Here is a 14,973-nt window from a genome sequence, read left to right as displayed (position 1 = left end):
TTGTGAAGAAGTCAGCTGCTGCCTCTTTGTGATCCTGACATTCTTGACACTTTTCTTCTGTCCATTTGGTTGCTGCCTTTTCATAACAAAGTTTTCAATAGACTACCTGTTATGCTGGCCTGGGAAAGGATGGTAATGCTGGTTCATTTACCTTCCTGTGAACTTGAAAGAATTAGTGGTATCATGAAGAAGGATCAAGTGCTTTCCCGGCATATATGATGAATAAATTCCTCTCGGACTTCCAGCCAGGTACAGCTATCGATTATAACTAATGTTTATAATCGATGGCTGTACCTGGCTGGAAGCTTGAGAAGAGTTTATTTGTAATTAGTGGTATCTTTTCACAGAGGTTAAAGAAAGGAGCTTTATTTGTCACGGTGGAATGAGTAGTTTGTGTCAAATCAAATTAAATCGATGAGTCTATGCTGAGCAGTCCCCAGATGCCACCATGCTTCCAGTGACAATGTTATATGCCGAAAACTCACTAACCCTAGCAGTACCTCTTTGGACTGTTGGAAGAAACCAGAGCACCCAAAAAAAAACCTGCACGGTCACAGGGAGAACATACAAACTCCTTACAGACAGCGGTGGGAATCAAACCCCCAATCTTACTGCGGGTGCTGTAAAGTGTTGCCCTTTCGTTTCACGTTTCGGGCCGAGACCCTTTGGCAGGACTGGAGAAAAAAAGATAAAGAGTATATTTAAAAGGTGGGTTCTTGGCCCCAGAAACATTGACTGTACTTTTTTCCATTGATACAGCCTGGGCTGCTGAGTTCCTCCAGCATTTTGTGTGTGTTGCTACGCTGCTGTGCTGCCTTTGCCTTGAATGTGTCATAACATTGTCCTGAAATGCCTGCTGTAGGTACAGTGGTCAGGAACCTATAGCTAAGGTTTGCACTGAGTAATATATTATGAGTTTCCTGCTGGGTTTGAGGCTTTGAATTTCAAGTATCCTTTTCCACAATTAACAGAAGGCTGCACTGGTACATTGAAGATGATAGTTAATTTCATCACTGAGATATGCTCCATATTTTCCAGGGTCTCACTATGAATCTCTATTGTTGAAGGTTGGTGTGGTACAGTAAGGCAGATTTCGAGATGATCTGGATCTTCTGAGGGTGCAGTAATGTAAGCCCCATCTGCCTGCTTTTGCTCAGCTGCTGAGATTCATGTACGGTGTGTGGAAAATAAACAGCAACACGAATGATTGAAATCACTGTTGCCTGTTTCTCAACTGGAAAGATTTTCTGTGACATTAACTATAATCCCAATGAATTTTCTAAGAAAATTAATGGAAGCAGTATGGTAATATCAGTTAATTCCTGGTGCTATCTGTATATTCTTCCTGTGACCGCGTGGGTGTCTTCTGGGTGCTCTGGTTGCCTTCCACATTCCAACAACATACCGGTTAGTATGTTAATTGGTCACATGGGTATAAATGGGCAGTGCAGGCTCGTTGGGCTGGAAGAGCCTGTTAACCGTGTTATATCTCTAAATACAAAATATAAGGGAAGGAATAATGCTATATTTAATGCATTTCCACATTAGCAGAAGTACTTCAACTTGTAAAAACATGTTTAGAAAAGTGAAAGTTATCTCTTCTGGTGATGTGACCAAAATGGGTGAAGTTTTAGTAACAGCCAAGGTATCAAAATTCCAATATCATATTAAAGAAATGACTCTATACTTTCTTATAATTTCAGGTACTTTTTAGGAAAGGAAAAGAATTTGATATACAGATGTCAGAAAAGAACTAAGTTTTTATACAAAAATGACATATAATTAAAAGGTAAAACTCTCTCGACATCTTGCCTGAAATATTGTAAGCAATTTCTATTCCAGCTGCTTTCAAGGAAGGAAGAAATATCAAAACATATATTCAATGCAATTTTGCTTAGAAATTCTGGATACTCCAATAAAATGTTGCCTAGAATATTGGAGAAAATATATGTAAAACTGACAAAGTATTAATTTGCTGAGGCCAAGTACTTGCTTGTCTAGTGCTGAAGGTAGCACAGAGAATAAGTTGAAAGGTGTTAATTTATGGGAAGTGAAAGATCTGTGAAGCCGTAAGAATTTGCAGACACTGACAGTGTTAGTTCAAGAAGAAAATGCAAAGACAAAATTAAATGGCAAATCAGTTCTTGTTAATGAACCAGCAGGAATGAGTTCCAAGAACTATAGGATACTGAGAGAGACTAAAATTCTAGATGGTGAGAGAATGTTGGCTCTGGATGGAGAGTGTTGAATTAAGGGGTAATTCACAGTGTAAAGTGATAGCCATTTAGAGCTAAGCTGGGTCGAATTTTCACATTGCCAAGGGTTGATAGATGATAATGATGACGGATACATTATTGATCCCAGAGGAAATGACAACGTTGCAGTAACATTACAAGCACACAGATATACAAATAGAAGAAGAGAAGTAAGAAAGAGCAAAAATACGTTACCTTAAAAGTAAGATGCACAAGATTTACAAGTCAAAGATTACAAGATTACTTCCCCAGCTATAGGTTGACTCATTATAGAGCCTAATGGCTGAGGGTAAGAATGACCTCAAATAGTGCTCTTTGGTTGTAAATCTTTGAAGCTCACTACTTTAAAGTTGTGGAATCACATCATTGTGTATATTCAAGGCTGAGGTAGATAGGTTTTGGAAAATATGGGGAACATGAGAATTGAGGTTGGCAGCAGAAAGGGAAAGTAGAGAGGAAATGGCATAACTTTGATGATATTAAATTACACAGCAAGGTTCATGTACCTTTTGGCCTACGTCTACTTTTATTTGTTGTGCTTTTGCAATCGATCATTCATGCAAAAAGAAAAGCTTAGCAGGTTATATTACAAGTAGCAGTTCCACATGACCCCAGTGAGCTTTACTTCTGTAACCATACAGATGGTTGGAGTTCTCTTGCAAGAATCCAAGAATGAAGACCTCTGTACACTCAGCACATGCCATCATTCCCCGACAGTGAACTCCTTATTGAAGCTCACTGATGCAATGGGAAATTTCCCAGTGAAAGGAAAGTGATAAGCAACTCCATTCACTTGGAAAGAAAGGAACAATCAGTAAGGGTTTTAGATAGGTTACAGATAGGTTACATTTTTTTTGCATTTAATTGGGTTAATTTAACATTCAGGTTTCCTGATGTTTTTAACTGTGAATTTGCTGTCAGAGGTAAAGGTAAGCATTTCAGTCTGATAAACTGTTACACAGAGACTGAAAAAGTGGAGATAGATAATAAGTTTCACCAGTGTATGATATAATCCAAGTTGTCTTCTGAGAATTATGTAACTCTGTTATCCACGAGATGCAACACACAACACAGAGCAGTCCAGATGAAGGGTCTCGACCGCAATATCGACTGTCCATTTCTTTCCATGTTTGTTGCCTGACACATCATGTTTCTCCAGGGTTTTATGTGCAGATCCAGATTCCAGCATCTGCGATCTCTCGTGTCAACATTTATCCAGTAGATGGAGTGATAACCAGGCTTGTACATGTTTTGCCACTGGAATACATCACCTGTGTGGTATTTCCTACTCGTTTGGAGAGACTCTTGTCGGACAACCTCTCAGGGATAATCACCAAAGACCCCTGTGAAGCCATGTTTCTGTGGCTCAAATGCAAACAGTGTAACATGACAAGGCTTTACCAGTGCCTAGGGTTCAAGCAACAGATGGTGCCATGCTCCTGGATCTGTCCTTCTGGAGGACAAAGCAAGGGGAGGAAGCATTGCCTACTGTTAAAATTCCTGAGTTGTTTTAACTTTTTAAATCATTGACATTCAGATTTAATAATAATGGAATCAAAAGCAATCGTCCTTACAATAAATAACTTAATTAAAATACACGCAAACACACATAACATGAAACTTTACACCAAGTGAAATGAACAACACACACACACAAAATAATGAAGTAAAATAATTTTTTACAAGTATTCATTTTTCCTCCTGATCAACAAGCCTAGAAGTGTCATTAAAATCAGTGAAATTATAGCTCCTACAACTGGTTTAAGTCCTGATATAGGGTCACGTGGTGATTTCCGAGCATTACACTGGAATCTGATAATAGAGCATAGGGTTAGATGTGACTCATTTCTCTATCAATATGTCTCTAACTTTATTTTTCAGTGCACTTGCTAAAATTTAAACAGCTGCTTGTTGCTGGTTCCTGCCTAACCCATTCAGTTGAACTGCATCTTGCACACAACCTCTCTGTTCTAACAGGAAATTTAACTCATTGACAACTATATATAAATCATTGTGCTAGCTTTTATGTGTTGACAACTGGCTGACATTTTGAACTCTAACAAAATGATGTTTGAAGATATAGAACAATTTGCACTGAAGCTGGTGCAGTAGGGCACATGCCTATAGGAAAGTCTTCACCAGAAACATACCGCGATATTTAAAGTTGTTTAGTATTTTGTTCCTAGTTTCATAGCATAATAGTTAAAATAATAAGTTTTACATATAATAATACATCACTTTACAGTGCTTTAAAGTGACGTTAATGGATTGAAATCTGCTTTAAGTTAATTTCATCAAATTCAATGGATGAATTTTAGAGCTAGATCATATTTGGTATCTTTGTTATAGACCATATTTTATTGGATGGATGGGATGTATTTTTTTAGGTTTTCATACATGATATGACGCTTGCTTATCCACTTGACTGTGATATGATAGTGTGCTTGTCAGCAATGCAATTCTGGCAAATTGAGTGTTTATGTACTTGCTACCTTTAATATTCAGAAAGAAAATATTATTGTAGCAAGTATGTTGATACCATGTTAATTCATTTTTGTCATTGTCTGTCTTGTTCAATAATTCTGCTGATTCACAACATGAACTTCATTTGCATGTTGGCTGGTAATATCTAAATTAATTGATGTGAAATAGTTCACATAAGCATTAAAGGTTTGTATGAACAAGAAATTAAAAATTCATCTGGTGCATTATATATTTTTTCTGTAATAAAAGCAAGATAGATGCTTCACAATAAGAACCAATGCAAAAAAAAAATATCCTGGACTCTTGGGAAGTTTTGAACATCATCCACAGGCTGTAGCAGATATGGATCCAACTTCTGTGATGACTGAATGCAAATTTAAAACTCTTTAGTGTGCGATTGTACTCACCTAGAACAAACAGTAGAATAAATAATAACTCAATTGCTGATTCTTAAATACAAAGTGGAAGCCTCCCAGTAACACATTTATCACTCCCATTGCAATTTTTAGTTAAAACTCCTGAAGAGCAAGGCATAAATGTTGTTCTGTGTCAACATCAGCCATAAGAATGAGGGTTTTATTATCATCTTATCCTAGACAAAGCAATAGAAATGTTTTCAAGACAGCTTTGGGATATACAGATGGTTTGAGCATCTTTTTGGAGATAATCCAACTGAAATTTCAGAGAAGGCTTTGTGAAGCATTTTGAGAATCTGAAGGGAGTAGTGGATATTTTGATCTATGGTACAAATAATCGGCATCATAAATGGAAGCTAGAATACTTTAAACAAAGTAGAAAACAGGAGAAGGATAAAAAGAAGTAAGGGAAAATATCCTGCTGAAGTCACCATGTGCCATTCTCCACTGCAAAAGCATCAATAGAATTGTCAGAAGGATTAAGTTAATAAAATGAGAAATAAAAAAGTTGTTTGTAATTTGACTTTTCCTTGTACTGCCTCTGTGTTTTTCTCTCAAATGCATTAGAATGTAATAATTCAAACTAATAACAAGACATTTCAATTTTTTTAAAAAAAGGAAAGCTTGCTCTCAGGATTCTCTCTCCCTCCTGCTCTTCAGTAAATATCAAACATGAGAAAATCTGCAGACTCTGGATTTCCAAAGCAACACCCACAAAATGCTGGAGGGACTCAGTATGTCAGGCAGAGCCTACATGTAAGCAGTCAATGTTTCAGGCCAAGACCCTTCTTCAGGACCTGAAAAAGGGTTTTGGCCCGAAACATTGACTATCTACTCCTTTCCATAGATGCTGTCTGACCTGCTGAGTTCTCTTGTATTTTGTGTGTGTTGCCAGAGTAAATATGTTTTTTACCTGTTTAGATTCTAGATTAGATTAGATTATGAGGACACACAGTCCTCTTTTATTATCATTCAGTAATGCATGCATTAAGAAATGATACAATGTTTCTCCAGAATGATATCACAGAAACACATGACAAACCGACTGAAAAACTGACAAAAACCTCATAATTATAACATATAGTTACAACAGTGCAAAGCAATACCGTAATTTGATGAAGAACAGACCATGGATACGGTAAAAAGTCTCAAAGTCTCTTGGAAGTCCCATCATCTCACGCAGATGGTGAACCTCCAGCGCCGCAAACTTGCTGATGCAGCATCCTGGAAGCATCCGACCACAGTCCAACTCCGAATCCGTCCGAAAACTCCAAGCCTCCGACCAGCTGTCCGACACCGAGCACCGAGCACCATCTCTGCCGAGGGCTTCAACCACGGTCCTGGCAACAGGCAATAGGCAAAGCTGAGGATTTGAGGCCTTCCCCTCCGAAGACTCTCGATTGCACAGTTGCAGCAGCAGCGAAGCGGGCATTTCAGAAGTTTCTCCAGGTGTTCCTCCGTGCTTTTCACAGCTGTCTCCATCAAATCAGGATTGTGCACGGCCACCTAGTTAACACATACGATATGACTGTTTGCAATAATCCTCAGTGACATAACCAATATTACTCAATGTAAGTACATGTTCTAACCTTCCTTTAATAAAGAAATAAAAAAGTGAAAAATCATTATTGGAAGTACCTCTCCAGTCATTTCTAAAATGCTGTACCTTAATACAGTTTTCCAGATATTTAAAGATGGAATGTTCATTCAGGGCATTTCTCCAGCGTTTTGATGTCAAGCTCTGGTACTCTGGTCTTTATAGCTAGGTGGTGCATCCACTAGAGACTCCTTACCTCTTCCAGTAAAGTTAATCTCTTCAGTGAGCTATTCTGATCTGCAATGTCGTCCATCATCAGGGTTGCAAATCCACAGGTGTGGTGGGCATTGCATCATTATCAGTTTACTTTAAGAATGTCTGAAGCAGAATTAGGCCTTTCAGTCCCCTATGCTTGTTCAGTCATTCAATAAAATCATGGCTGATTACTTGGCCTTACCATCACTTTCCTGCAATAGCTCACAATCATTGGCTCCTTAACTGAACATTGATTGATACTTTGAATATACTCAGTGCCCGAGTCTCCACAGTGCTCTTGGTTAGAGCATTCCCAAGATTCATTACCTCCCGGATGAAGAAATTTCTGTCGCTGAAATCTCTCTACCAAATCTCTTCACTGAGCCATTAATGTGTGACTGTTTCTATGCACATCAGCCTGAGAAAACATCAACTCTACATCTGTTCCGTCGAGCCTACCAAAAATTTTATAGATATTCCAATTTTATCACCTCTTTTTTTCCCTAAAGTCTGGAGTATAGAGTCAGTCTGCTTTATCTTCCATTCGACAATGAGTCACTGTTTCAGAAGCTGATTTCGTGAATCTTTATTGCCCTTGCTCTATTGCAGATATGACTTTGCTGGATTAGGGAGATTAGATGTGAACTCTTATTCTAGATAAAGCCTTATCAGTGCCAACGTATAGAGCACATCACCTCTACTCTTGTATGCAAATACTTTTGCAATTACGCTAACTTAGTGGCTGTTGTGTCTGTACAACTATATATCAAATAAATGAAGGCACGCACAGCAGGTGAGCTTTAACTCATGTATTCACACTGCAGTGAGAGAGGGTTGAACAGATCAATGCACACAGGTAAGTTATCTGTCCATGAGTCGTTGTTCTAAAACAAATAGATCCATACATTACACTTCTTCCCCTTTTAGATTAATGAAACATAAAACTGCATATGTAACAAAACATTCAATTTCTGATTAACAAACCATATTCAAATAAACTTGCTTTCACAATAACAGTCCATAACTAACTTCACTATACTAGATGTTCAGTCTTTTGGGTGGCTCTCTGTTTCTTTCAGGATAGTGCCTTTGGATCTGTGGAGTGGAATCAGGATTGACAGGGTTTTGTCAAAAACAGCTTTCTCTGTTGCAGGTGTCACATGATCCTCACTGAGGGGTGGGCCGGTGGCAGTAATGTGTCCATCTTGTTGGATGCAGTCAACTCAGGTGTGTTCTTTGGTTGAGCATCCAGTCTGTGGTCCATGTTAGAGTGAGTTTTTTGGGTAGATGATTCATTTACACTTAAATGACTTGGCCACCAGTCTCCAGTTTGACAAGGTACTGTGGAATGAGTTCATTTGTAACAATGCATTTCCTAAAAGCTGTGAATACCAGACGCTGCTGATGCCTCTAGGATGAAGTTTACAGGTAGTTTCGAAGACAGCATTATTTATACTTCATAGATATGAATTGTCTTCAATGTTAGCATGTAAAATGCCAAACAAATATATTGTGGATTTAACTTGCATTCCTAAAGGCTGTGGATACCAACGCAGACATGTTGGCGTTGGAAGGACAGGATGAAGTCAGAAGGTGTGATGTTTGTAGGTAGCCTCAAAAGGAAGCATCGTCTATGCATTGTCTATAACTTTTTAAGTAGCGATTGCCTTTGCGTTTAGCATTTAAATATTGAGCCCACATTGGGCTAGGAGTCTTTCTACCAAAAGCGTCTCCATCCATATGATGCCTGCTGTACCTTGTTTTGTCGAATAAAGAAGCTGCTTTGTATCTACCAGTGACTCTGTCTCTCCAGTGATTTCATCCATGATACAACAGTCCACATGATATCTCCAGGTACAATATCCAACATCCGCTGTGTACTTCAGCCGTCCAGTTTTGTAGCTATCCCATCGGGAGCTCACTTGTCTTTTCGGTAATCATTTTCTAGGAACGCCTTTCCAACCACGAAGCTCCTTGCTGATTCACTTGGCAAGTGGCTGATCTGTTCATTCTGCACTTTTCTCAGGAGGTCTGTACGAGATCTCAGATTCCTGCTCATGAACAGCATTCCAGGTGTTTCATTTGTCGTCAAGTGAGCAGAGTTCCGATACACAGAAAGGATATCATCCACCTTGTGCTGTAGAGAAATGTCCTCTTTGTCCATAGCTTTAGTGGACTTCTTGAAGGTTTGGATAAACCTTTCTGCTAACCCATTCATTGCTGATGGTGAGGAGCCGACTTGAAATGTTCCACGCCATTTTTCTTCATGAATAGTCTAAACTCTTCTGACGTGTATTCTGGTGCGTTGACACTCACATTTGTTCAGGTAAGCCATTTCTGGCGAATATAGTCCTCAGAGTGGGAACAGTCTTTTCTGAGGTGGTTGACTTCATTGGTATAACCTCCGGCCACTTTGAATGAGCATCCACAGCAATCAGAAACATGGAGTTCATAAATGGCCCAGCGAAGTCAAGATGCATTTTTTGCCATGGTGAAGATAGCCCCTCTCATGTGTGTAACAGTGCCTGTGGGGGTGCTTTATGAACTTTTTGGCATTCTGAACAACTTTTGATCAAATTTTCAATCTGTCTATCTATTCTCGTGCACCACACGTAGCTCCAGGTGAAATTCTTCATCTTGACTGTACTCAAGTGTCCTTCATGCAAAATCTCTAACACTCTGGTGTGCAGTTTAAAGGGAACCACAACACGAGATCCACACGTCAGCATTCTTTGACATATGGACAGCTGGTCTCGGCTCACTGAGAACTCTGGAAACACACAGTAGTATTACCCTGAGATGGCCATTCTTGTATGGTAATGTCATGGGCTTTTGCTTTGTTTCTCTTTGTATTTCAGAATTTGTTACCGGCAACTGGTCTACAAATGCTCAGTGGAATGCCTCTCTTGGTCACAGAATGAAGTTACCAACAGTAGAAAATGTGACAAGTTGTCAGCATTGCTGTGTTGTTTGGTACCCTTGAACTCTATGTCAAAAGAGTTGGCTGCTAGGAAAAGTGCCCAATATTGTAACAAGGTAACTGTCATCACTGAGACTTTCTTCCTGGGATTGAAAATTGACACAAGGGTCTGCCACTAGAGTAAACATTTGTCCGTAGAGGTCAAGGTAGTGGTCAAACTATTTTATTCCCCATACTAGACTAGGGCCTCTTGGTCGATCTGTGTGTAGTTGCACTCATCAGTGATCTTGCAGCCAATGCAATCAGACGTTCAGATCCAACTTTCATAGTGTGTGAAAAAACAGCTCTAATGCCATAAGCAGACAAATTGCAAGCCAGTCTGATAGGCAGAGTTGGGTCATAATGGTTGAGCAATTCATCTGATGTTATGAGTCTCTTCGTTTCCTTGAATATTCTGACACATCTTTCTGATCATTCCCACTTTGCTCCTGTCTATAACTACTACTACTACGTCGACTCAGGCCTAGGGGGCCAGCAACGGGCAGAACACTGTCTATAACAGTGCGTTCAATGAATGCAAAACTGTAGCAATGTTTGGGAGAGACCAGTGGTAGTAGTTTACAAGGCCCAAGAGTGACCTGAGTTGTGACACATTTTCCTGCTTGGGTGACTACAGCACTGCTTCAATCTTCTCTTGTGACTTATGTAAGCCGTGCTTGTCAATGATATATCCACAACATGAGATTTCATTCTTGAAGAACTCACATTTCTCTGTCTTTGTACGCAGACCATACTCACTCAGCCTGGTAAGCACCTTACCGAGGTTCTGGAGGAGCTCTTCATCATCCTTGCCAGCCACAATGATGCCATCAAGGTAACATTATGTTCCTGGGATATCTTGGAGCACTTGATCCATCGTGATTTGCACGTGTGGGTTCAAATCCTATCTTTGTTGCCAATTTGTCGTGTCTGTACAAATACATATCAAATAAATAAGGGCACATGCACGGGAGGTCTTTAACTCATGTGTTCACATTGTTATGAGAGAGGGAGAGAACAGATCAACTGGCATGTGTAGACAACAGATCAATGCGCACAGGCAAGTTATCAGTCCATACGTAGTACTAAGGGGAATCATTGCTCTAAAAGAAATAGATCCATACATTACAGTAGCCATTTCTCTAATTTATTCACCTATCTTGTATGTTAACTCTCAATGATCTGTGCACAAGAACATTTAGACCTGTGCTACCTCTAAGTACTGTGTAGTGAATTGATATGCATGAACGTTATGCAAAACAAGCTTTTCACTGTACATGTAACAATCACAAACCGATTCCAATTCCCTCTGAACTACCAACACCTCTCTGTCAATCTTTCACCATTTAAATATACCACCTTTCTATTTTCTCTACCCAAGAAGATGACCTCACATTTGTCCATATAATATTCCATTTATTATTTCCTTGTCCTCACTAATAACTTGTCTATACCCTCTATTATACTATTGTATTATACTGTATATGTTACATTTTTTATCCCCTCTTTCAAGTTATTGTACTAGATTGAGAAAGCTCGAACATGGCCCTGATCCTTGTGACAGTCCCCTGGTCATAGCCTCTCACATAAAAATGACCCATTTAATTTTATTCTCTGTTTTTGTCCATTAACTATTTCTCAAACCACTTCAGTTTGTACATTCTACTTTGGTTTAATATTCTCTTGTGTAGTGCCTTATAGATGACCTTCACAGTTTTCTCTGCCTTTTCATTACTCTGGGGAAAGTGATTTTGTGAAATGATCAAACTGTCAGTCTTTTGAGGACCTTAGGTCTGCTTGCAGTGAATTGAGATTCATTATACGTAATCAGCACCATAAAAATGTTATATCTTGCAAAATTGTTATTGGTTTATTACTACTATCAAAGAAAAAAGCTTGTCTTGAATCATGTTCATGCAGATCAAATCATGACATAGCTGGATTAAAGTAAAAGAATAACAATGTAGGATAAAGTGTAAAAGTTACTGAAAAAGTGCAGTGCAAGTAAACAATAAAGTGCAAAACCATAGCAAGGTGGATTGTGAGGTTATAAGTTCATCTTATTGTACAAAGTCCTGATAACAGTGGGATATGAGCCCAATGCTCTCAGGCTTTCTGACTTCTATATTTCTATCCAATGGCAGAGGGAAGAAGAGAGGATGTCTGAGTTGGGTGGGGTCTTTCATTATGCTGGTTGCTTTGCTGAGACTGCAGATTTCAGAGCGAGTGGATCTCCTGGTTCATCGATGTCCTTAAACTTCAGAATATCCCTAAACTCCATCAACAATAAATGGCTGTTCGATAAGACAGAACAATCTACTGTGACCAGATAGATTTCCCTTATACACTAGAAGAAACAGATCTGACTGAACTTTTGGTCCTGCGTATTTCTGGGGCTTTTTTTCTGCAGATTGTTTGTTGTTCCAGTTTCTAGCATCAGATTCAGATTTACTTATCACATGTATATCAAAGCGTCATCTGCATTATCAGCTGACAGCAGCCAACAGAGTTTGGCCTTGAAAAGAACAACACTTCAGTTACAAAGACACAGCACTCAGGGAGATCTGATCTAGTCAGTCACCATAAGATGTTAACAGATTTACCACTGAAACTGTAGTCAAGTTCATAGATCATAAGGCACAGTACAGGCCATTCAGCCCACAATGATGTGCTGGCTTTTAGCTCCAAGATCAATCCTATACTTCCCTTCTACATTTTTCTTTTATCCATGTGCCTATCTAAGAGTCTCTTAAATGTCTCTAATGTATAACTGTCTCTATCACCACCCCGTGTGGCCCCACAAGTCTGTAAAAAAAGCAATGACCTCTGACATCTCCCTTGTACTTTCCTTCAATCTTATTAAAATTACGTCTTCTTATTTCTGCCCTGAAAAAAAGAAGAAAGCAGAAATTCAGGAAGAGATGATCCAGTCAGTCTTCAGAAGACGTACGTAGGTCTCTGAATCATGGGCAAATTAACTACCAAAATAGCTGTGAGTACACGAGGCTTGAAATTTAGAGAGGATGGTATTGGGACTTGTCAGCCATTCTGTTAGGCTATTGTAATCTCATAAATTGGGCAAAGGTAGATCATCAAAGGATAAGAAGTTCTGCTCTGACATTATTATGTCCCAGGCTTAGATTCTAGTAAGCTCATAGTAATTCAATTTCTGCTCATGCAAACATGGGGAGGTTTGATGGAGAGACTTGTCCAACAATAATCAGCCTCATTTTGTATGACAATAACATCTTCCCTTCATGTACCATCTTCAACAAAGATGCCATTGAAGGGTCGGATAGGATCTATCCCAGGTTATTGAGAGAGGCAAGAGATGAAATTGCTGGGACTTCAAAGCAGAAGGGTAATGATATGCCAACAGAAATGAAAATTATGAACTTGCAGCACATAGAACAATATTCAATCTGTGGTGAACTAAGGAGGTTAATGTTGATCTAAAAGGAAATGATAATAAGACTAAATAAGTGAAAGAGTTAGAGAGCTTTAGGATGCAGTAATGAATAACCTTCACAAAGGGTGATAAATCATACACTGTGAGGATAATAGGAAGAAAAATGGAGAAAAATGTAAGAGCTTCTATAATTCTGTGAAGAAGAAAAGTGGATCAAATATAAACATGAATTCCTTTGATATAAATGCAAAAATAATTATAATGAGGCAAAGTAAATGGCTGATACTTTGTACGTGCCTTCACTTTAGAATATAGTAAAAGATAATATTGGAGAAATTAAGAGAACAAGAAAATGATGGCCTGGATTCTTGTTCCTGAAGGGGATAGCTACAACGGTAATGATCTTCAAAATTTGCTTTGATTCACGAATAGTCCCACCAGATTCAAAGGATTCAAAGTACCTTTATTATCAGAGTACATATGCAGTATCAGACCCTGAGATTTGTCTTCCACACTGACATCAACAAAAAAATTAAACCTTGGGACCCATTCAAAGAAAAACATCAACCCACCTCCCCCCCCCATGTGCAAAAAGACAAATTGCGCAAACAGCAACAAGGAAGAATGGGTGAAAGCACTGAATATAAAATACAAAATCAAAAAAGTCCATATTCAGTTTGGCTCAGTGTTCAATATCTGCAGGATGCCCTGATTCAAAGTCACCCAAAATCGCAACTGAAAAAGGAGTGACCAGGATCTACAGTGCAATTCACAAACTGCAGACCCGGAACTTTGATCAGAAGGTAGCAAAGGTCACTATTATTTAAGAAAAACGAGGGAGGGGAAAGTAGGAAAACAGGAACCTAGTGGCTGGGGATATGTTGCTAGCAAATTGCTGGAGTCCATTATTTAAAATGTGATAGCAGGTTACTTAGTATATCATGACATAACTAGTCAGAATATTAATGGTCTAATGGAAGATAGAATTCAGTAGAGTATTTAAAGAAGCAACCAGAAGGATAGATAACTGGAAGTCAATTAATGTAGCATAAATTGGTACACAGAAGTAAATTGATAAGGTAACTCAGGAAAGGTCAAGATACAAAATGAGGCAGTCACAAGTCTGGCCACAATCTATTAACACAATAGGAAATTGGTTAAAGATCAGAAAAGAAAAGACTGGATAACTGGAAACCATTTAAGGTTGGTAAGCATAAGACATAGGAGCAGAATTTGGCTATTTGGCCCATCGAGTCTGCTCCACCTTTCCATCATGGCTGATGTATTATTCACCTCAATCTCCTCTCCCCATAACCTTTGATGCCCTGCCTAATCAAGAATCTGTCAACCTCTACTTTAAATATACTTAATTACTTTGCCTCATTTCCCGTGAATTTTCTGTGAATGCAAAGCAGTGTATATCAGCCAGATGGGACGTAGAATGGAAACCTGCATTGAGGAGCACAGGAGGTGTGTCAGTTTGGGTAACCTGGAGAAATCGACAGTAGCAGAACACTACATTCGCAATGGCCCAATGACTTCAACAGCACAAAACTACTGTGCCACGCCGATGGCTTTCGAGACCACCCAGTGAAGGAAATAGACAATAGACAATAGACAATAGGTGCAGGAGTAGGCCATTCAGCCCTTCGAGCCAG

This window comes from Mobula hypostoma, chromosome 7 (genome assembly GCF_963921235.1).
Source record: "Mobula hypostoma chromosome 7, sMobHyp1.1, whole genome shotgun sequence".
Lineage (NCBI taxonomy): Eukaryota > Metazoa > Chordata > Chondrichthyes > Myliobatiformes > Myliobatidae > Mobula > Mobula hypostoma.
The sequence above is the reverse complement of the archived record's forward strand: the minus strand, read 5'-3'. Positions refer to the sequence as shown.